At 50.3% G+C, this 23,577-nt stretch overlaps 1 protein-coding gene across 1 annotated transcript in view; it reads right to left on the bottom strand.

The window, feature by feature from the left end:
• LOC144101943 (uncharacterized) overlaps positions 1-19,362 on the bottom strand; it is a 220,713-nt gene extending 201,351 nt beyond the window's left edge. Inside the window, exons 1-2 of the mRNA XM_077635187.1 lie at positions 18,928-19,362; positions 17,730-17,773 (exon numbers count right to left, since the gene is read on the bottom strand). The gene's annotated coding sequence lies outside the window, so the exon portion shown is untranslated. The remainder of the gene's footprint in view (positions 1-17,729; positions 17,774-18,927) is intronic.
• Between the last annotated feature and the right edge of the window lie 4,215 nt (positions 19,363-23,577).

Raw genomic sequence — 23,577 nt, forward strand, 5'->3', positions numbered from 1 at the left:
CATCACTCAACCTCAAACTCACGCGGGAGGTTGAAGTCTGATTCGCTGACCTCACTCACAAAATTTCGAGCCGTCGCAGACCTCCCATCAACCTCACCTCACGACGTGGGATAGGGGTCATTTTGAGATTGATGTCGACCTCATGAGGTTGCCCACCTCTGCGCAGTAACTGTCCCACATATCTCGGTGTACACCCGAACCGCACCGTAAAGGTAGCGCTCTTTACTCTTGCGTCCTTTCCCGTCCCTTCTTTCTGCCTGTACTGCCACTGAAGTCATGTTGAACAAGCATGCATCACTAAGAGAAGAAAAGAAGAAAGAGGTGCCGTAGTGGAGGTCTCCGGGATAATTTCGACCACCTTAACGCGCAACATTGCATAGCACACGGGGGCCTTTTGCGTTTCGCCTCCATCGAAACGCGGCCGCCGCGGTCAGGTTCCAACCAAGGCCCTCCGGCTCAGTAGACGAGCGCCTTAGCCACTCAGCCACCGCGGCGGGTATTAAATTACATTCGCGCACTATTTTGGAAGGTAATGCATAATACAATCTAACATTTTCAAAAGTAATTTTGCCGCTTATGAAAGTATGCCATCACGTAATCAAAAGCCATTGCGCATCATAAGGAGGTGCTACAAACTTTACGACATTATTTTATATATAATTGCTACTAGGATAACGCGCTGGGGCCACCCAAGAATGTGGATCATTTGCACATAACTGTTTAACCTCCTTACCTTTTCGTTTATCTCTTTCCCTCTCCACATCCCTGCCGAATAGTATGCACTGAAGTGACCGTAATCATTAGGTGTTTTTTTTTTAATATTTTAATTTTTTTTCCTTTGCCATGCTTTGTCACGGACGAGTCACTTTACGTAGCAGACTATTGCTCCGGAAAGTGTCGATATCAACAAGGCACGACTATACAGTGTATGCCCGCAGGATGCCCTTCATGAAGCCATATATCCGCACACGCAAATGCACAAACCCCGCCCCCCACTGCACGAAGGCCCGTTAGAAACCCACGCATGAGCGGAACGAAAAAGTGAGGGCGAGATCAAAAGAGAAGGCGGCCAATGGTAAACGAAATGCAAAGCACTGCTGTCGCATCTGTTCCTATGATCCCTCGTGAATTGTTTGCCTTTTGTGAGGCCAAGGCAAGCTTGAAAAATGACCGAGGCCGAGGGGTTGCTAACCGAGCGCTGTAAAAGGGGTACGGGGGAGGGGATTTTCGCGTCACACGTCGGCGCGCTGGTCACGTGCTCTCGGCCCGCTCTCCGCTCCATGTCGGGTGCTACGAAAGGCGCACGTGACACTTGCATCGCTTTGTGACGTGGGCGTGGCCTTTGTGGCCGCTCGATTTCGCTTTCGGTCATGTGCGCCTCAAAAGTTCCTTGCTCTGCAGAGGCGACGAGTAGAGTGTATTCGCAGAATCTTTGGGAATTTTATTGGATAACTTGAGAATTTTGGGCCAATACCACATGATATCTATGTGAATTTCTTTTTGCTTCGTAGTTTCTTTTGCTGCGGTAGTAGTAGTAGTAGTATAGGGCCATTCCACAGAATGCCGTCGTCGGCGTGTGAGTCCAATAGAGTTTATTACAATTACCTACAGGGAAAGCTGGCGCCCCGCCTAAGGGAGTTTGCATGGAGCTTCTTCGAGACCACCTCAGCCACCATGGGTGCTCTAAGCATCATGGGGCGGAGAGCTACCGATAGCAGAACCACAACTTTTGGCCAAAAATTAATGAAGATACAAACGTTGTTCGATAATCAAGAATGTCCTAACATTCAATATCCTGTCTATAAATTGCAACAAACGAGCAGAAAAGCATGTAAATGTAAAGTTTGCCCAAAATAAGTGATGGCTTGCTTTCCTACTGGCCAAGTATTGCAGACAACAAAAGCCAGCATTGCGTGCTTAAGAGGCGCATTTTTAAAAATAATGTTTTCAGAAAAAAAATTTGTCGCTTCAGCACTTTAAGAGGTGTTTTAATGGCACTTCGGAAACCAAACACCTTTTTATTGGCGCCGTGTGCTGTTGCGTTTTCGCTACTATGCCTTTTGCGCATTACGTTTGCGCCAAAGTCGTCTGCACCGTGGATGGAACGGGACATGTCAGTAACGCCACTCTCTGTTCCTGAAAAAAACCTACTGTCCCGCACCAAGTAGCTCACCGCCCCATGATGCCTTGCGCGCGCCAATGGGGGTTCAGGTGCAGCGCCGCCAGCTTTCCCTCTAGTTAATAGTAAGAAACTCAATGGCCAGTGCAGAGGCTGCACCTCCACCCTCATTCAAGGGGGGAAGGAAGGAGAGGTAGCCTTGTACCTCCTCCCCCCCCCCCTTCCCTGCAGTGCTCTTGTTGGTTCTGGTTCCCTCCCACCGGTACAAGACTTTGCCTACCTTTTTGTATGTTTTTGACCCATATCCCATTTAATCTTGTCTTAATCCTTTCTGTAATTTACTGTCTGCGCCTGCTTGGGACATTGTGCTGTTTTAAATTACTTGAAGTAGTAATCGTATTCCTCACGAGGCGGTGATCGGCTGATGTATTACATATTGCTTTTGATTATTTATTTCCGCTACATTTGTGGCTTTCGTTTTGTAAATGGTTTGAAGGAAACCAATTTTGACCAGTTTCGGCTACTGATCCGGAGTTCCTGGGTTCGAACCCTACCGCGGCGGCTGCGTTTTTATGGAGGCGAAACACTAAAGCGCCTGTGTGCTGTGCGATATCAGTGCACGTTAAGGATCCCCATGTGGTGAGTGAGTGAGTGAATAAACTTTATTGCTCTAATAAAGGAGACTTGCTGCTTGCCCGAAGATTGCCGATGTCTTCCAGGCTGAGCGTGTTTGGCGCCCCTAGTCCAAGGCACCACTGTCCCTGGCCATCCGGCATGTGTGGCTCGCTAGGTCTCTTTGGACCTTGAGCTGGCTGCTGGTTAGCCTGTCCTCCCACTGCTCCGCATTTGGCTCTTTGCTACCTCGGAAAGCTACATTGTGTATGCATTCCCATGTGATATGATACAGCGTGGGGGTTGCCCCACACCACGGACATGTATCCCTATACTGCTCCGGATACATCTTATGTAGAATGTGAAGGTTGTGGAAGGCTCCTGTTTGGAGTATTCTCCAACTGGATTTACTAACGACATATTTTCCGCAGTAGACGCTGGCTTACAGGTTGACGCAGTATTTTTAGACTATTCTAAAGCTTTTGATCGCGTTCCCCATCACAGGCTCCTAACCAAATTGACAAACTTAAATCTCCATCCCAGCGTTATTTCATGGATAAAACAATTCCTCGATAACAGAAAACAATTCACCTCTGTCAACGGCTTTAACTCGTCTTCTGTCCCCGTAACATCTGGAGTCCCCCAGGGAAGTGTACTTGGCCCTCTGCTCTTTTTAATTTTTATTAACGATCTACCCAAGTGTGTATCGTCTCAAATTAGGTTATTCGCGGATGATTGTGTAATATATCGTAATATTACTAATGAAACCGACCGCCAATCACTTCAAACTGATCTTGACGCTGTAACGGCTTGGTGTTCTTCCTGGCTAATGTCTCTAAATGCATCCAAAACAAAGTTAATGTCGTTTACTAACCGTTCCACTCGAATTGCTACAACATACTTCCTCAATAACGATAAAGTTGAACTTACAACAACTTACAAGTACCTAGGAGTTCACTTTCAGTCTGACCTAACTTGGCATTACCATATTAACACAATCTTAGCATCAGCAAATCGCGCACTCGGCCTTCTTAGGCGTAATCTCAAACACGCGCCTTCACACTTAAAAAAACTTGCTTACATCACGCTAATCCGCCCGAAAGTTGAGTATGCGTCTGCCATATGGGACCCTCATCAAGCTTACATCATAAACAACCTTGAATCCCTGCAAAACCGTGCTGTTCGCTTCATCTTTTCAGATTATTCACGCTTCACCAGTGTCACAGCATTAAAACAACGTGCCGAGTTGGAACCGCTATCATGTCGACGCCATTTCGCTCGCCTAACCTTGCTTCACAAACTGTATCACCATCCCACCCTCCACGACGACTTCTTTTTGCCACACCCTGCAGTCTTTCCTCGCCGCGACCACGTTAACAAAATAAAACGCGTCACATGCCGTTCATTGCTCTACTCGAAATCATTCATTCCTCGCACTATAATAGATTGGAATAACTTGCCATCACACATAGCTACTGAGGTTAACCCACAATCGTTTCAGCATTCGTTAAAACAAACCATGGACTAACAGATTTGGTATTTTTGTTGTATTATGTGCATTTACTGAGTATTTTCTTCTGCGTTGTTTGTTGTTGTTATTTGTGTACATTACTAGTTTTTAATTAATTATTACGTGTATTTTGTTTCTAATGCCTGTGCCATATTTTTATGCTTGTATCGCCCCCCCCTTATGTAATACCCTCGCACGAGGGCCCTTAGGGGTATTGTAAATTGTAAATAAATGTCGCTTCATATTGTGTTAGCAGAGGATGTGGCTGGGAATATTTGCGTCTTCTGCCTTTGATGAGGACGGCCCGGAGATAACGGTAGAGCTCACGTACGCAGCTATTCTCAATCCCCATGTGGTGGAAATTATTCCGGGGCCCTCCACTAGAGCACCTCTTTCTTCCTTTCTTTTTTCACTCTCTCCTTTATCCCTTCCCTTACGGCGCGGTTCGAGTGTCCAACGATATATGAGACAGATACTGCGCCATTTCCTTTCCCAAAGACCAATTTTCATTTTCAGTTTATGTTATGTTGTGCTTTCTACCCTAAATGCTATGTATTGAATTGTCGCATGTCTGATTGTACATTGTAGCTTTGTATTGTGTTTTATATTGTTCAACAATCGTAACTCCTTTCTTGGCAGAAGCTGACAGTGTGATTAAATAAATTAATAAATAAATAAATTATAGGGCTCAGTTGTGTCCGCAAAACTGGTCCGCAAAATGTGTCCACACGATGAGATCTCTCCGGATGAATGAGTGTGTAAAAATTTAACGATAATGAGCGAGGCAGTCGGCAGCACGTGTTGGGGCAATTTCTACAAGTGTCCCTTTCCTTGCTAGCTGTGGACGGCTCTTTCCTGATAAAGAATCCTGCGCAAAAAAGTTTCAAGGCACCTCGAAGAACAGTTCCCGCAAGGGGCAAACATTTTCTCGGTCGACTTGAAAGTCCTTTTTTACTCTCCACCGCACGAGTTGTTGTTCGAGGTGCTGAAGGAAAGCGTCGAAACAATGGGAACCGTTAGGTTTCAAAATGCCCGTGATTTTATAGTTGTGCCAGCTTCCCTGAAGCGCAGGGGTCATTTAAAGGTGGACTTTACATGCAGCAAAAACGATTATGTATATAGGATCATGCGTGGCGCCGCTTCTCAGCGATCTGCTACTCGGACGCTGTGACAGAAAAGTGACAAAAGCCCTAGAGAACAGCAGCTCACTCAACGTGTTCCACTATGTGGATGACGTTCTGATCGTCTTCGAGGCCTCTGACTTGGGACCCCACAGTCATGTAGAGGAACTTTTCAACATATTCGCAGAGAATCTTATGTTGAATTCCAATGGCAGATCCGGATCAAGTTTTTCTGCTCTGTTGGGAGCAATCGTATTCCAATGGCAAAATGGGAGTGCGAGTTGTCTGTTCCAATGGCAGATCGGGATCAGACGTCGATCCCGGATCGCTCCGTGGAGCAGCGATATTTGCTCCGCCGAAATCGGCAGATTTGACCGGAACCTCGCGCGACGTTTTACTTTCCCGCGTCTGCTTCCGGTCATGACCGGCTGCATCCGTCCTGTCGCATACGCGAACTTCCTGTCGTCGCTACGCGGTGATCCGGGAAACGTACAAGCAGTATTTCTTACTTTTTTTAAATTGAATTCTCCCAAATGTAATTATTTTTCGTTTTGTTCGCGTCAGCACAAGTTAAAACAAAAAATTCTCTTAACGGGATGTCAATTCCATCGCGGTCAATTCTTTGTGACCGCTTTTTAGACCGAAATCGTTGACTTATTTGAACCTCCCGCGCTCTCTGACGTCGGATGACGCGTACTCTCTAAGCCTAGCAGCTCTGTAAATAAGGAAGCAATCTGAAAATTTGGCCTGTTTCATCGCTGGAATTTTGTGGTGCGGGCATCATCACACAAAGCGAAAGCTTCGTGCGCCTTTTGTTTGCCGTGAACGCGAGAGACAGAGTGGCGGCAAGGACGAATCGCTGGTGAAGCGAGAGGCCGCGCCTCGAAGGGCGCCGCCATGTTGCCTGAACTATTCTTGCGCTGAAGTGCCCCCGCGGGAGCGCATGCATTCCATCGGCAAAATGGGAGGAGTGATCTCCGCCTGAACTACGCGCTCCGTTTGTGATCCGGCGGAGCGCTCTCGATCTGCCATTGGAATTCAACATTAAAGATTTCACTCTGATGGGGAAATTGCCGCAAGACAACCAACTCCAGTTCCTGGACTTGCGCCTGTTCGTACGCCCGGAGCACATCTGTGTGTGCTATATACTCCCAGCGCTCAGAGAAAGGTCTCATGCCTTACAGGGACACTGAGGAGAACCCTATCAAAATTTTTTTGTTAGCAATATCTGATAGTTCGGCATTTCATGGCTTTGTTGACGCTTGTCCGGGAGCGAAAGATGCATTTATTTCAAAGAAATTTAGATTCGAAGTAAAAAAATTTTTTCCCGCCACTCCGATTCAAGCTCAAGAACTCTTATAACGACACGGAGAACTCTTATGACGTCACAGGATAGAGTGACGAGAAACGTGACGTAAACGAAGACTCCGTGATTTCTGGCGGCTAGCGGTGCGGTCTAGCCGCTGCCGAAATGAAAGCTACCGCCGCCGCACGTTGAAGGCATCTATGCGGGGTCGGCACCGTCGCTTCGTTTACGTTTGCACCGGCGTCTTGCCAGCGTTACGATGGATCCCGTTCCCGAACCCGACGACGTAGTTCTCGCTCGCCAAAACTCTGGCCTGCATTTCAGCGACCTCAGCCCCACAGAGCGTGCGATGCTTTTGAGGGAGCACGGTTAAGTTAGGCGCCGGCGGGTGGTTTCCCCCTTCCTCAGAGAGCAGCCGTTGCAAACTAAATATCATAACCCCAGTGCAGGGAGTCGCGAGGGGTGCATTGCGCCCATCGGAGGCTGGCCGGGGCTTTGGGGCCAACGGTTTGTGATTCCTTGAACGGCGCGGTTGCACGGGGCAGCAGGCGGCGTCGAGGTCTCCCACGGTTGCAAGGGCTAAGTTCTTTATTTATTTTTTGCCACAAAAACAAATAGGTGCTCGAGGGCGGTCGCGTTTAAAGTCGGCGGCTTGAAACCAAAGCCGGCGCACGACCCTTCAACGGCTTCCGCTAGATCCAATGGGTCCACTGGATCTGGCTCTCTCGCCAACTTGCATGCACCTTCAGATATGTACTGTGAATGGATTAAAATAGCCGAGCTCGAAAAGAACAGCTCCGCCGAACTGCCTCAGCTATTGAGTATAACGCGCACCTCGCCGCGGAGCCAAATCAGTCTGGCCGGGCCGGCGGCGGCTGGCGCACTCGGCGCGAAATAGATACATGCGCCAATCTCCCTGCCAATGCGGTCAGAGTGCGCCGAAGCCGCCGAACGCGTCGGCGGTCAAGCGCAGTTGGAGTATAGAGGGTCTCGCTTTGACCGACGTGACTTCGCCGTGCAGGGCTCGCGCGCGCGCGCCTCGCCGCAGCATAAACGCGCCTTAACAGAGCCTGCGCATAACCGCTAACCAACGTATTCAGCGGCGGCATCCATGGGAGCCACTGAAACCCCCGCCCACTCACTAAATAAAAGAAAAGAAGTCCGGTGCTGAGGTTCGGAATCGAACCAGGGCCTTCGGCGTTTGAGGCTGAAACGCTACCGCTCCGCCACGACGGCTGAAGCTGAAGTTACAGCCGTCAATAAAGGCGCATCTAGTGAATGCACTCTTCTGATGCAGAAATCTCCGCGCTTTCGCTAGGTATATCCTGGCCTAACAGAGCTAGGCCATCAGCAATTTTTCTGAACTGCCTTGTACCTTGTCTCCCGTCCCTGATAAACGATTTTCGTTAAGTTTAAGTAGTTTGAAGTTGACTGGCACAGACGGGAATGTTTCACCGGGCAAGCGTGCGAATACACAAGTGCTTCCTTGTACGATCACCGGCCATCGTGCCATCATAGCTTTTCATCGACCGTGGCGATCATCTGACAAGCCTTAACAGGCTCCTTCAAAGTTTAACTAGCACTTGAAGCGGTACTTGGAGTCCCTCTGTTGTTTGGCACTTGTAAATAGAAGCGCGTCAAAAACAAAACCACGGGGCACGCATAGCTCATAGACGCGAAGCGCCATAAAAAATCGACTCTCTCCTGGCCGCCTGTGGCGCTGCCAAGCATCCGTTTTCTTTGCTTCCAACATTCAGTTCGTCTTTTGTCTACCTTCCTTGTGTGATAAAAGTGCACTATTGGTTTTAAAACAAAACTTACTTCAATATTGATCTGCGCAACCTACCTTTGTCAGCCTCAGAGATTCGCGACTCCAAGTAGGATGGAAAATTCCTCCAAGGTGGCGTCTCTTGTCCTATGGCGTCACTACGCTTGTACTTGCGAGATTGGCCTGTGGTGGCGATACCTGCATTTTGGTTCTTGCTATTTTCTACCTTAGAAGAGCTTTGTTTTCAGTAAGAGCGGCGTTTTTGTGATCAGGAGCTGGTATTCTATCGATACAAGCCAACTTCAATTTCTCCTCAGTGTCCCTTTATAGTTCAGCTCATTCGAAACTAGTAAAAAGGGCAGCCGCAACAAGCGCCTTGAAGAACTCCCTCAACAGGCCATATCTGAATCGTACCGAAGAAAGCTTTAACAACCTATTTCATAGGTTGCGCATCGCCGGATTCCCGCACGTCGTGCTTTGTAGTTCGGTACAAAATTTTGAAAAATTTCCGCCGGGCAGCCACGGCGACACAGCAGCAATATGAGCACGAAAAAACTGTTGTGATCCCGTATGTGCACGGAGTGAGTCATCCTTTGAAGAAAGCGTTGGGGCGGTCCAACGTAAGGGTGGTTTTTACTGCACCTAACAAACTGGAAAAAATTTGCAAAATGGTCAACCGAGAAGAAAAGCTGCGAAAACAGGGCGAAAAGAAGCACGAGAGGCCTTTCGCTGAATGTAAAAAAAAATGTGGTCTACGATGTACGCACCTTTGCTCTGTGGACCATCCAACATAGGACAGACAGGACGTTGCTTAGATATAATAATAATTTGTTTTGGGGAAAGGAGATGGCGCAGTATCTGTCTCATATATCGTTGGACACCTGAACCGCGCCGTAAGGGAAGGAATAAAGGAGTGAGTGAAAGAAGACAGGAAGAAAGAGGTGCCGTATAGTGGAGGGCTCGGGAATAATTTCGACCACCTGGGGATATTTAACGTGCACGGACATCGCACAGCACACAGGCGCCTTAGCGTTTTGCCTCCATAAGAACGCAAAACGCTAAGGCGTCCGTGTGCTGTGCGATGTCTAAAAGACAGGCTCAGGAAACATAGCAGAGATCAAAGACAGCACGAGGAAGAATCTGCCTGAACACGTGGCCACCTGCAAGTGCACCGCAAATCTTAACAAAAGAAAGGTTCTCAGGAGATACAAGGAACAGCTCGTGCGCGAATTAGTTGAAGCACATGTCATCCATAAAAGAGGAGTCAAGTGCGTGAGCACACCTTCTATCACTTTGAAGAGATTATTTTCCTTGATTGCTAATAACGCGGGGAATCTTGCTGTTTGTTTTTTAAACGTTTTTTTTTTAGTTTTTATGGGCGCTACCTCCTGCATGATTGCAGTCGCTAGCGGGCTCGCGGTAGGCAAACGGCCAGGGAGTGGCGTCGCGGAGAGGTGTTGAGCGCGGGTTTTCAAGGCTTGTAGGCGCGTTTTCAGTTTCTGCGAATCGCAGCAGTGGTTGATACTTTCAACTTAGTAATTTCTCGAGGTACACCAGCTCGCGTTGGCCACGCGCGGCGTATTCAGAGAAACAGTACTCCACTGCAGTGTATTGTATATATGGTTAGTAAGTAAACGGAAAGCGTTTCTGCCGTTGAATTCTGAGCTAGGCATTGAATAAAATAGGAAGTTTTGACACTGTGCTCTAGCCAGAATGAATTTACTTCGGGACAGTAGTGAGGGGAAGTGCTGGCGTGGTTTCGACGGAGCAGGTATTCGTTCACCGTCTGTTGACACACGTGTCACGCTGTGCGAAAAGTGGGGACAGCGTCGCTCCCCTGTCTCTCTTAAGCGCTGTTTTTAGCCGCAAGATCACGCACCAGCTAGGTCGACTTCTCCCCTTGTTAAGATAGTCGATTTGTAGAAACTTTTTGATTCCTGGAATTATTTTATTTCCTATCCCTAGGGTCTTCTGTTTCGTGACGAAAAATTGTAGCAAGATATTCAGTAGAAATTTATAAATTACGCTTTTTAGATGTGTGGTCGTCGAAAATTGTGAGGTAATTTCTTTGAGGTTTTCTTCAATTTCAGTGCCGCATTTCTCTGACCAAAGCAAAAGCGAAGAGGCCATAGACGAGGGAATGAACTTTATAAGGTCGTTTTCTAACTAACATTTTCTGCGAGTGGCATCACTCACCCCTTCGTAATTTCGTAACACATGAAAATAGAATGATTCGAATTGTCGCAAACGATTCCCGAGACATTGAGGAGTGTAATAAATCTCGATTTTTTTTCCTACACGTGCAGTACTATGTTGGTTACTTTTGTAAGAGAGCCGCCGCGGTAGCTGAGTGGTTATGGCGCTCGGCTGCTGGCCCGAAATACGCGGGTTCGATCCCGGCCGCGGCGGTCGAATTTCGATGGAGGCGAAATTCTAGAGGCCCGTGTGCTGTGCGCTGTCAGTGCACGTTAAAGAACCCCAGGTGGTCGAAATTTCCGGAGCCCTTCACTACGGCGCCTCTCATAGCCTGAGTCGCTTTGGGACGATAAAATTCCCATAAACTTTTGTAAGAAACGTTTTCATGTAACAATGCATGCATAAGTACTGGTCATCTAAAAAAAAAACTAATCGCTTCATCATAGAGAACAGGGCTTTGTGAACATGCTGGCATAAAAAATTTGCGCACTTTCTACTCAATTATTTAAGACCTTACGGTGACTTGACGAGGGTGGTATTTATAATTACCGAAGAACTGCACCAGGTGTAGATAAAAATAAAAGGTATTGCTGAAACTAGCGTAGCAATTTCATATTTGCACTAAGTTTAGTTGCATACCGCATGCATAAATAACGAAAACACTTTTCATTGCTGCGTCCCCTCTCAATCTCGCCACGTGTCTGTTAGTAGCCCGACTGCGGCTGCCTCTTTCCAAACAAGCAGCGCGATCATGTATTACCTCATGAAACATGACACATGCATGATGCAATGAAAAAGCATGTGGCTTTTGAAAGCACACGTAAGGTACGCTATTCTAAGCACGCCAACGTGGCCGCGCAAGAATGACAGAACTTACCGGACTTCTTTCTATTTGAATCAAATAATTACGTCGGTCATATTAAGAAACACTTTCAAGTAAATATCAAATGCCATAAAATGCGGCATTAAAACATGCTGTGCTCTTAACACAGAACCGATTGGTGGCGAGTGAACCTCCTGGCACCCCGTGCACACCGGCTCTAGGTGATAAATACGTGTGCAGATACATATGTGCTTTTTCGTTCCTTGCGCAGTTATAAGCCTACTATGCTGATGGTCAGGTGAATGAACGCAGTAACTTGCATGCTATTAAGTACACTGAGTGCAGATGTCGATCGATTCCCAGATTTCGCGCTTTACTACAGCGGCCCATTCTCTGTTAGCCAGTTTCCAAATGCGGTATTTATCTGCGGGAAAGCTATCGAGGCTAACTTAAATTTCCTCTTATGCTACTACGCGGATCCAACAGTGACGCAGCTGGTCAATACATGCTGCTTCCGCAGTACGCAGGCATGATATGCAGCCGCCGGTATCTGCGGCATCTGCGGTAGGCACGGGCAGGCGGAACCTGTCTTGCATACCAAGCGAAAGTCGCTGCTGACATCAGCGCCACCGCATCTTCGTGACGTCGCGCGGTGAAGGAGGTCTATAAATTGCGTCGCTGCAATAAAATTTCTTTCAGTTGATAGTCAGCGTTCGTGCTTGTGTCTGTTCCTTATTGTCCCGCGTCTGTCGCGCAGAGTTTTTCATGTCATGAACCAAGTTACCCGGCTAATTCCATTCCTGCATAAGACGCTGTCTCGAGGCCCGGGCCACTTGTAAATGAGGCGACTGAAGTGAGCCCGTTCTATATACAGCCTTCTTGACGAGTGAGCGGGTTGTTTTTCACCAGAAGGCGCGGCGTTACGTGCACTGAACAAGGAGGACGCGAAACGTTATCCTTATGCCGAAAGATGAAGGTCAGTGTTTTGTGTAGAGTGGCGTCTACTTGCGCATTTTGGGTTTCATGCTACCACCTGGAAACGAGCCTTTCTGCTGAGCGCGGCAGGCGGGGGCGTTCCACAACAGGCGTTTTCCGGATGAGCTACGACGTCGAGCACGAGTAAACGCCCGAACATCCACCGAGTAATGCGGTTGCATTGTTGCTTTGAAGAAATGCTAGCATTACCCCGGGCCCAGACGACTGAAAACATGCGTACGTGTTATCAGCAGCACGTTTATCCCGTTTGTCACATTTTGTAGCGATGGCTACATTACGGTGGCATTTCGAGCTTTCAGCGTGGCGGTGGCACGTGACGGTGGCCACGTAGTCGCGTGGTTGGTCACGTGACCAGCCACGTGGTGCGGAGCATCTGTTGCTGCCGGCGCGGCGCGCCGGCGACACCGAGCTGCCACAGCTACGCGCATGCGCCGTGTCAGGTGGGACGAAGATGAAGGAGGAACGCCCAGCGAAACGCAGCGGCGAAATACTGACTCCGCAATTCGACTGAGCGAGTTCCACTCGGCCAGCTGTAGCTATCGCGTCACTCCAGGTTTAAGCAGAGGTAAACCACAGCCATTTTTTTTTATCGGTTCTCAACGTTGGTTTAGAAGAACTTTAATTTGGGCTCGACGGTGGATAGTAGTTGAGACGGGAGACAAAAGCGACAACAAAGATGAACAGAACAGAAGAGCGACGCAGGACGAGCGCTTGTCCCGCGTCGCTGTTCCTTTGCGTCCGCGTTCGCTGGCGCTGTTGTTTCTTGTCTGAAAGCTGGTTTCACTATCTGGCACTTTTCCCAGCGGAAAAGGTGTAGACTCCCTTTTACTGTACACAGGGCAAATAAATAATGATTATGGGGTTTGCGGATGAGCCCCGCCGCGGTGGCTCAGTGGTTAGGGCGCTCGACTACTGATCCGGAGTTCCCGGGTTCGAACCCGACCGCGGCAGCTGCGTTTTTATGGAGGAAAGAACGCTAAGAAGCCCATGTGCTGTGCGATGTCAGTGCACGTTAAAGGTCCCCAGGTGGTCGAAATTATTCCGGAGCCCTCCACTACGGCACCTCTTCTTCCTTTCTTCTTTCACTCCCTCCTTTATCCCTTCCCTTGCGGCGCGGTTCAGGTGTCCAAAGATATATGAGACAGATACTGCGCCCTTTTCATTTCCCCAAAAACCAATTATTATTATTATTATTATTATTATTATTATTATTATTATTATTATTATTATTATTATTATTATTATTGCGGATGAAACTAGCCTGTCAAAGCCACCTCGAGCGAGAGTCCGACAAACGGCGATCATCCCACAGGTAGCAGCGCACGCACAAGAAAGGGGAAACGTTTTATAGACAGCAGAAATACTACTTGCGCCGCGAGTGAGTCTCAAATGTGTTCCCCTGAAAAGGTGGAGAGGAAGCGATAGCAGAGTTCGAGATATACGTACATGCTTTGTGTTCTTCACTTGGCGCTGCTTTTCTATTTTGAGCGTTTATTTACGCTAGCTTTCGTGCTGTGAGCGCGTTTCTTCCAGTGTGTCTCTTCTTGTCCCTGTTTGTCGCGCTTTCCAAGAGCCTAGATATTGACCCCACAATCGCGGGAGACAAACCGATGAACCAGCGCGTGCAGCGGTGTGCTCAGGCAGGGCCTCAGTTCCAGTAAAAAGAAAGAAAGGAAATGAGCCCTGCCGGGAGGGAACGACATTCGGGCAAAAGGAAGAAGGAAAGGATGTCTGGAACGAGGAGAGGAAAAGAGAGAGAAAGGGAGAAAGGAACGGGACAAAGCAAAAAGTAGCTATGTTCCAAGGGCAAGCGTGGAGGGGCCGTTGTCGCAAGCCCACGATTTAGAGAGAGGCGATGAGTCACGTGCTTTCTGTCTTCTTCCCCTTATGCTTGGGGCGGGTTGACAATGAACACTCGCACAGAGCCGAAAGGGCGGCACGGTGCAGTCAGGAGGTGAGCGAGCGAACCTCCGCCTTCACCACCGGAGAAGGTCGTCAGGGTGGAGATTTCAGTTTTTCTCTTTCTCCGGTCAGCTTGCTCCTCAGCGCACTGTACCCAACGTGCTCCATCACACAGACAACGAAGCTTGTGCAGTCCTGTCCACAGCGCTCCGGGGAGCACATTCACGAGTGCAATATGGCTCACAACAAGACCGCATGCACATCGCCACGGACTGTCTTTAATGCCAGGCAGCGGCGACTCTCATAAGTTCCCAACAGAGCACGGCGTTCGAGCGCTGTGGACAGGTGTGCAGACCGCTGTACGCACAGTGGGGTGCTGCTGGCAGAACGCACGTCGTGGAACAGGCGTAACGGCTACGAAGATCGGCCGCGTCCACTGACTGCGCATTCGATGGTGGCACATTGAAATTGATTTCCTTCCCGCGTGAGGCGCGAGAGTGGAACCATTTGACATTCTGAAAGGGGTGTCACGTGAAACTATTCCGTCACACTTGATATTTTGCAGATTCTTAAGGACAACACTGTGCGGGTTTTTCAGTGCCCTTTTGCAGTACAGGGAAAGAGTCGCCTCGTTAAGGTTCCTTTTTACCTGCACACCTTTATCGGCCTGACTGCATCCGCTGCAGGCCAAATGTTATCTCTCCACCTAACTCTGTCCTGTGCCAGCTGCGGGCAGATTATCCACGCGCACTTCTTATTTGAAATCCCCGCCTTATGCGAACACAAATTGAGGCCTGCACTATACTTTAAATAAATGCCAAAATTCATGGCGAGAGACGAGGTTAGCAAGTTTACAATGATAAGGCGGCCAGCGCAGCGGGAGAGACATATATTTGCAGAGCGATGGGACAGGCCTTTCCCTGCTATGTACATTCACTGCCTGATTACACGGGAGCACCGTTCTGCAACCGGACGCCTCTCCTGCGTTACCTAAGCAAGCTTATGGGCTATTTGATGCTCAGTAAGTGCCTCGCAGTACGGAAAGCAGCCTTCTGGATCACCAAGGATACTTTACTCGCGTTCAATTTATTTCGTTAGCAAAGCGCACGTTTGCAGAGAAATGCCGCCCTTGGACATCCCTGACATGTAGGCCTACTCCTGATGCATTTGCCGTCTTTCGCATGAACCCAGCCCGTTACCCTAATGGGTCGGCCGTTATCTTCTCTTCGGATAGGATTGCGACTCGTTAAACGAAATAAAAAATAAAACCACCGGAACCTATGTTTGAGGACAAGCCTCCAGGCGCCTCTTCAGGGCCGCCCGAAAGCTCTACTCGTTATTACACGCACGAAGGAATATCTCAAGAGCTAAACTCGGCCTTGACCCTCGCCGATGCTCTGCTACAGAAGAGCTCACGTGGTGCGGGACGGCCGCTTGGCCCAGCACTGACGCGCCGTTGTCCACACGGGCAGCGGCTGCGAGCAGCGTACCCCCTCCCCCTCTCGCCGATGCCTCTCGCCGGGGACAGCGAAAGCGTTTGCCGCGAGAGCGTCGTGCATCCGAAGCACGGAATTAACGGACCGCCATAAACGCCATCGCAAAAGACAGACCCCGTGCTACAACTTGTAGCATTTCGGCGGGTATGGGAAGAGGAGCAACAGCATTCCTCGACACTGCGCGGCACGTGTACAGGGTGACGTTGCATTCGTGATTCCGTGACGCCGTCAGCGACAGTCACGGTTCGGCTCCCGTTGGGCAGCCAGTGTCACGGAGGCTCGGAAAGGGCTACTGTCGTGCACGTATACGCCCAGCAACTGTGAATTATATATTAAAAGAACCTCACGTTAATCCTGTCTTTAACACCAGCTGCAGGGAGGCGCCAACAGCAGAAAGCAGTGCATTCCTACTCACGATAGTGAAGCTCCGCCAACATTCAGGGCCTCCATACAGAAAAAAGTAGCCCGCTGTTAAAGCTTTTCTTGTTACCTCAACGAGAGGATAACCACAAGATGCAATTAAAGGCGCAAGAATTTTGATGCCCCTGGCTGGTTTGAAGTAGCCAAACATGAAAAGGCTCACTTTCGTCAGCGGCCACCTTCTTCCTTTTTTCGCTCCCGCCCTCATTCCATCTCAGGAGCTGTGCGATGCCGGTGCAGGTCCCCTACTATTGTCCTTCTTTCATTCCCTGGCTGATGTCGTACGCGAAGCTTTCGGCTGTTGAAAGCGTCGTGCAGCAGACGCGACACGTGCCGAGGCGACTCGAGAACAGAGGCCGCGCGTAAAGGCGCGGGTCCAACGCCGAAAACGAATGGGTGATATTGAACGCAGTGCTAGACCGCCCCTCTCGACGTCACTTTGTTTGTACTCGGGGAGAGGTGCATTTTGCAAGCATACACGATTTCACTGTGGTGGCTCCCATTAGCACAAACGCCGCCCTCCGGACCGCGTCTAAGGCACGAAATCCGGAGAATGTCAGGACGCCGGTGTACGATGCCACAACTGATGTAAGCGAACATGTATAGTCATGGATGATGAAACGTAACATACTCTGACCCATAAAAGTCATGACTCGTAGTCATAGTCATGACCCATAATCAGTCTGCGACGTACCACGGCTCAGAGCTTTACAAGCAGCGTAATGTAATTTTATAGAGTTTGTACAGCATACGTCATGCCTCGTAGTCATAGTCATGACTCGTCTGCAATACAGCATATGACTCAGCACTTTCCTTCTACAGCGCATCATGATTCCGCACTATGCAAGAAACGAAATGTAAGGTGTATAGAGTTTGTAAAAAGTATGCATAGTCATGAAGTCATTCAGCAACGTGACATGACACAGCACTTTAAAGGTTTCGCATTCTCAAACATAAGCAGACTCTCTGCCGCAGGTATACGGCTTGAGCGATGCCGTAACACTGCTGCTTCTTTCTTGCGTGTTGCGCTAAGTATAAAACAGTATGCGACAGCTACTGATGTGAGAAAGGGCGTTCAAGTATGGTGGAAGTATGAAGAACGCCTAACATGCCAGAATGTATTAGACTAATTCTAAACGACGCTTCGTCTCCCCCCCCCCCCCCTTCCCCGCCGATAGCGACGTTTACAATCTCAGTATTGTCTTCCCGCTTTATTTTTAGCAATTCTGGCTGAACACTGGCTTCTTACGCACGATATATTAACGCAAAAGGCGGGTCCCTTTTCAATTCTCGATCGCAACAGATCGAAATCGATGGAAGCCCCTTTTCAAACCTCTCAAGACTTTGGCACACGCAAGAATCTGAGCTCGAAATCAGCGATCAAAAACCAACAATCTCCTCGTCGTTCATTCAAGCTACATCAGGCACGGGTTCAAAAAATCTCCTGTTAGTCCACTCACCTGATGCTGCCGGTGGATTTCCGAAGGAGTGGCGGCGGACGCAGCTTAAGCGGTATTCACACGGGGGACCTCGGCGCGGAGGGACGGGGAGACGAGGCGCGCTACGTCACCGGCCGGCCAAACCCCTCCCCCGCTCCCAAATTTAGTATTCACACGGGCAGCGGGGAGCCGCCGCGGGGGATCTAGACGCGCGAAGCGGCCGGGCGGCGTGGGAGGGGATAAAGAAAGGGCCGGACGGCCGGTTTTGCTGTTCTTTGAAGACAGCGAAGGCTAAAAAAAATAATAAAGATTGAAGGGAGATAAGAGGGAAAAGAAACCGAAACAGGGAAACAAACAGACAGTTCCCAGCACCGGAGCTGAATACACGTCGAACTTTCTGGCGCTAGAGGATCCAGAGCAGGAAATGGATGTCGCAAAAAGGCGCAAGTACGTGTTGTTGGCGGCTCTACTTGAAACCGAGGATGACGACGATCTTTTCAAGAAAAAGCGGTGGTGCTGGGTGAAGCCATGGATGCAAGAAAAGTCCCTTGGTGTGCAGCACAGTCTGTATAACACGCTCCGTGAAGATGACCCGGACGAATACCAGAAACTGCTTCGTGTGCCGCAAGAAGTTTTCTTGTGGATGCTGGAACGCATCAGACACCGGTTTATTATTATTATTTTTTTTTACAACAAAAGCCGCCATCTGGGTTTACCATGCTCAAGGAGCGGGGCTGTGCTGATCTGAGGAGGGAAAATGCCGACAGTCGAGGGGGGAAAAATTAGACGAAAAAAAAGAGATGCGTGAAAGATAGAAGAGAAGAAACTCTGAGAAGATGCAGACAAACACAAAGACGACGTATGCCACAAAACGCATCTTGCTCTAACCAGTTCATAAATATTGGACTTCAAAAATGTTTTTATTAGTGCACGCATTCCTCTTCGTCCAACGTGCGCAAAATCCACGGCAAGAAGTAATACAGCTCCGTCGACAGCGGAGCGCCACTCACAGCGACCCCAACGCGCGCCCCGCCAAGTGCCGCCTAATCTCCCGGGGACGCGGGGACTGAACGTAGCGGCCGAGCGAACGGTCCCCTCCCCCGTCGGCGGCGGCCGCCGGACCAAAACCGGAAACTGCGTCGCCGCGAGCACTCTCGAAGGCGTGACGTGTACGCAGCCGCCGTCAGTTCGGGAGGGATTCCATCCCCCGTGTGAATACCCCTTTAGGTGCCTATACTCCGAGAAGTCCCGCAAGGGGTCGAAACAGGATCAGCGATCCGAGGCCGAACGCAGATCCGTTTGGAAGGCAGCTCAGCCGAAACAAATAAAGCAGACAACACGTCCGCACCGCGTCACCTTCTCTTCTTGGAAGACGGCCTGCGCAGCGCGGACGTCCGGCAAGATTGGTGCGGAAAAGATCTACAGTGGCGGCGGGCGATTGTGTGTATCAGACGGCAGCAGTAGAGAGACCGCGACACAAGCCCACCGCCGCTCCCGCAGGCGGTCACGCTGCATGAGACGCACCCAGGCGACACACAGCGTAGGCAACTGATCGTCGGCGGACGACTCAACGCAACAGGCGAGCGCCCAGCGAGATCGCGAGAAGGCGCGCCGCAGCTCCAACTGCCAACAGACGGCGCACTCCGCGCTTTGCGCCCGAGCCGACGGAAGTCCACGGAACCTCTGCTGGGGTGCGTCGTTCGGTCCCCAAAGCAACTTTCTCTTCACCTCCCCCCCCCCCCCCCCCTCCACACCAACCCCCATCCGTCGGAGACAGGAGGTTCGCGCGCTTTTGGCCCGTCCCTGAATCCCCATTGGTCCATGACCGAGGAGGGGTGGCGGGGTCGCATGATTGCGCGCGCGCGGGAGCGTGCTTCCGAAGCGCCGATCCGCTGTAACGTGCTCCGTGTGGCGGGGAATGTTTCTTTCTGGCGCATCTCACATAAGCAGGCACGCGTGACCACTGAAAGGGCGCTGAGTGCGTCCTTCATATGTCAGCGGGAATGACGGGTCCAAACGCATAAACAGGCATCGATTGATTAAAAAAGAAGCCCTCCACAAATTCAGCACTTCCTGTGGATACAGCTTAGTCGTTGCGTTGAACGACGCATTTTCTGATTTGAAATGCTCCATGGGGCCCGCCCCGCGAGACACTCTTCCCCACACTCGCCCCCAGACGCCCTCTGCGTCCGCACATCAAGCACGCGGTTAATCAGCTTGCGTACGCTGAATCGCTTTTAAAAGGCAGCGTCCAAAGCTGTGGGGCTAGTGGCGGTCCCTTTTGAACCCCGTATTTTTTTGGTCTTTTTTCGACGAAAAAAAATGCGGTTCAGCTTGGTTTTGGCGGGTAAAATTCCTGGCTTGCAAGAGGGGGGATGGGCGGTCACCCCCTCCACCCATAAATTCCACCATGTCTGAAGGTGACTTTTAGGGCTGTCGTATCCTGCACAGCATCGTCAAGGGAAAACAGGCCAATAATGCATTTCCGCGGTTAAAAAATACAAAAATAAAGAGAAAAGGCGGTGCTGTGAAGTTTGCCCTGCTCTGAGGCCAGAATCACACGCAGGGGGGAAATAGAGCAGCTCCGCGGTTTTTAACATCGGCGGTGAAGACAAATAACAGGCTGAGCTGAAGAGAAAACGGCAGATTTCTTGACTGCACTGAACTGACAGAGAACACCTGGTCAGACTGCTTGACTGGAAGCCGTCCAAGCGGACACTCATAGCTGCATGTTGCTCCGAGCTCTCTTCGCAGGTGGATCGCGAGTGTTAACTGTCTGCCTGTCTACAGTAGGCATTTCACATTCCTATGATCGCAGACTAGCACGTTGCTGATTGAATAAAGAGTGTTATCTTCAGAGTTAACACATTCGTCATCATTGTGCAGGGACCGTTTCCAGAAAGGCGCTCGTGAGCACGTTCTCGATACGCTCGAGTCGAAGGTATGTGGTAAATCCCTCCCTCAGAGCCAGTGTATATTCACGCGTCAGTCTACTGAGTGCTGTTTCTGAGACCGACCTGTGAGTTCATCACCATCATCAGCCTGTCCACTGTAGGACAAAAGCATCACTTTTTCGCTCCAATAGCCTTGTCCTGTGCCAGCTGTAGCCACCCTATCCCCGCAGACTTCTTGATCTCATCGTCCCACCTAACCTTGTGGAACTCCCTGCTGCGCTTGCCTTCTCTCGGAATCCATTCCGTTCACGTAAGGACCCATCCTTCTCATTACGCGCCCTGGCCAAGCTAATTTCTTCTTCTTTATTTCAACTACGGTATTATCAACACGCCTTTCTTCCCTGGCCCCATTCTCAGTACCTTGTGTGCCTCGAAACAGTGGCGAAGGCTGAAATCATGCATGTCAGCGATGCCGAAACACTGCCGCTCTGGCCCGCTACCACAGAGACAGCGCCAGTTGCCAAGCACAACTGTCCACCTGCGAAGAGAGCACGGCTCAGAGCAACACGCAGCTATGAGCTTGGACGGCTTCCAGCCTGACTGCTGACCGCTTCCAGGTGTTCTCTGCTAGCTAGCACATCATAGCTGTATTCTGATGCAGTACGTCACTGATATTTCTATGACGAAAAAAGTGCTCTTCTAAGTCAAAAAGCGTATTTTTAAAAATTGAGTGAGTGAGTGATTGATTAAACACTTACGTTGCGAATGCCCTCTACGTGCGGGCGGTCAGCTCACTTGGAACGATGCCACGAATCCGTCCACGAGCAAATCCGTACTGTGAACCACCTTTAATAAACAAAAGTAGTAACGTCAAAGACCGAAATCGTTATAGACATATGCTATATTTTGTGAATTTACCAGTCGCTCTCAGTAACACATCATACTGTTAAAAGCGTACCGTGGAGGCGCTCAACAGAAATCAAAAGGCAGGCCTAGTAACTGATGGCAGAAACTAACCCATAGTGCAATCAAGCAACAACATTTTACATCAGGGAGTAAATATCCTGAGGTGCGTAGTCCGAAGTTGGGCGCAAACACGTCTGGCGGGGAAAAAAAAAATATACGACTGTAAAACTACCACTCTCCAGGAAGAAGAGCACTTCCAGAGGAACGAAGTAAGGAGAAGCCCTCCAAACGAAGCCCGCTAACCGATTTCGCTGGTGTGCCTCGCGACGCGGGTTGTTAATTTCGCCACCGTCTGTCTCGAACAGCTTCCATCCGCGAACAATGGATTCGAACAACGTAACCGAAGTGAAATCCGAGGACCTAGCAAACCTAATTCGCATCTGTCCTAACCGCGCAAATCGTCCGTCATTTTTTCTTCGTTTTGGCGGGTGTTAAGTTAACAAGTCAGGTGCCTGATTCCGTCAGAGGAAATAACCACAGCGACGAGTCTATCTGATACACACCAAATGGGCCGACCAAAACCCCCGGAAGATGTTTGAAGACAGCGCACAGGTATACGGAAAGCAAAAAAAACTGCATCAGAGGGTCCATGGAACAGCAGTCCAAATTGAGGCGAGAAAATGTGGTCAGGACAGGCAGAACAAGCCTTGAGCACTATTCGGTTATAATGGCATTGCATGTCACGAGTATTGGCGGACGCAGTCCAGGGCAGGAAGTGAAGTTTTCCAAGTTCCCGACAAGGTAGTTGTTAAACGGACTAGTGGCAACCCTGACGCTGCCGTCCCTCGTGGAGTTCGTCCCCGCTCCTCCGAAAATACAGCGGCTTAGAGAATCAATTCCGTAGCGCGGTGGTTCACGCGAATGTAGCCGGCTGTGCACACTGAGCGTCGCGCGGTCGTTCGCCTCCCCATGGCGGCCGGACGTCTCGTAACGGCTCCCGTCTGGGCCCCTCGCTCTGCCACGGCGCTCAGTTGCGTGCAGCGTTGAGAATGCTGTAAGAGCCGACGCGTCCAGCCCAATTCACACGTGCATACCCACATACGCTCGCAGCGGCGGCCCTCCGCGTGGAGCGGCGGTGGCGCCCAGTGTCTTGAAGCGCAGATAACGCGGTGAGCTAATAATAAACCGCTTTTGTTTTGTTTTTTCTCATTTTCTAGCGTGGAAGGTTTCAGGAGCCGCGCTTTGGACAGCAGTGCAGGCAAGTTAGAAATACATACATGCCCACTGCGCACAAGGTGGAAAGGAGGCCGCCGGCTAACCAATACGGGGCCCTCTTGCCTCCCTGCCGCGCGCTCGCAAGCGCGGGGTTACGGAGAAGAGGAGAATGAAAAAAAAAAAAAAGCGCCAGTCACAATCGACAGCTGCGGCGCTGTTGAACGGCTTCGCAGCGGCAGCGGGGCGATGCTCAGACCTCCTTCCCCTTTATTATTTGCAAGCTGCGCCGTTTCCACCGCCGCCTCCTGGGCACACATGCGTCTCCGGCCCTTTTGTTACTGCTCGAGCTCGCGCGTGCCGGGGAAAGGGGGGCAAGTGAGAGGAACAGCCCGGTTTTGCAAGATGGCCTGTCGCGGAGTCGCGGAGCGAGTCGCGGAGGCTGATTTGTTTGACGAGCGGCAGACTGGTTTTCGCGCGATGCGGTGCACGGCCGATTCGATTTCGGATGTTGTCACGGCGCTGGAGCACGCTAGAGCGGCGCGGCACGTAGCGCTGCTGCTGCTACTGGACGTCTCCAGCGCCTTTGACAACGTCCTCCGTGCACCAATTCTCGCGATACTGGAGGGGGCAGGCGTGAGCGGGCGCCTGTTGCATTATGTTCGCGGTTTCCTGACCGGGCGCACCATGCGCGTACGAGTAGGGGGCAAGCTCTCCGAGCCTCGTCCGGTGGAACAGGGCGTGCCGCAGGGCTCTGTTTTGTCGCCTTTTCTTTTCAATGTGGCCATGTCGGTGGTGCCGGCCTGCCTCCCCGCGGGCGGCCGACACCATGTGTACATGTCCATATATGCGGACGA

Source organism: Amblyomma americanum, chromosome 8 (genome assembly GCF_052857255.1).
Source record: "Amblyomma americanum isolate KBUSLIRL-KWMA chromosome 8, ASM5285725v1, whole genome shotgun sequence".
Lineage (NCBI taxonomy): Eukaryota > Metazoa > Arthropoda > Arachnida > Ixodida > Ixodidae > Amblyomma > Amblyomma americanum.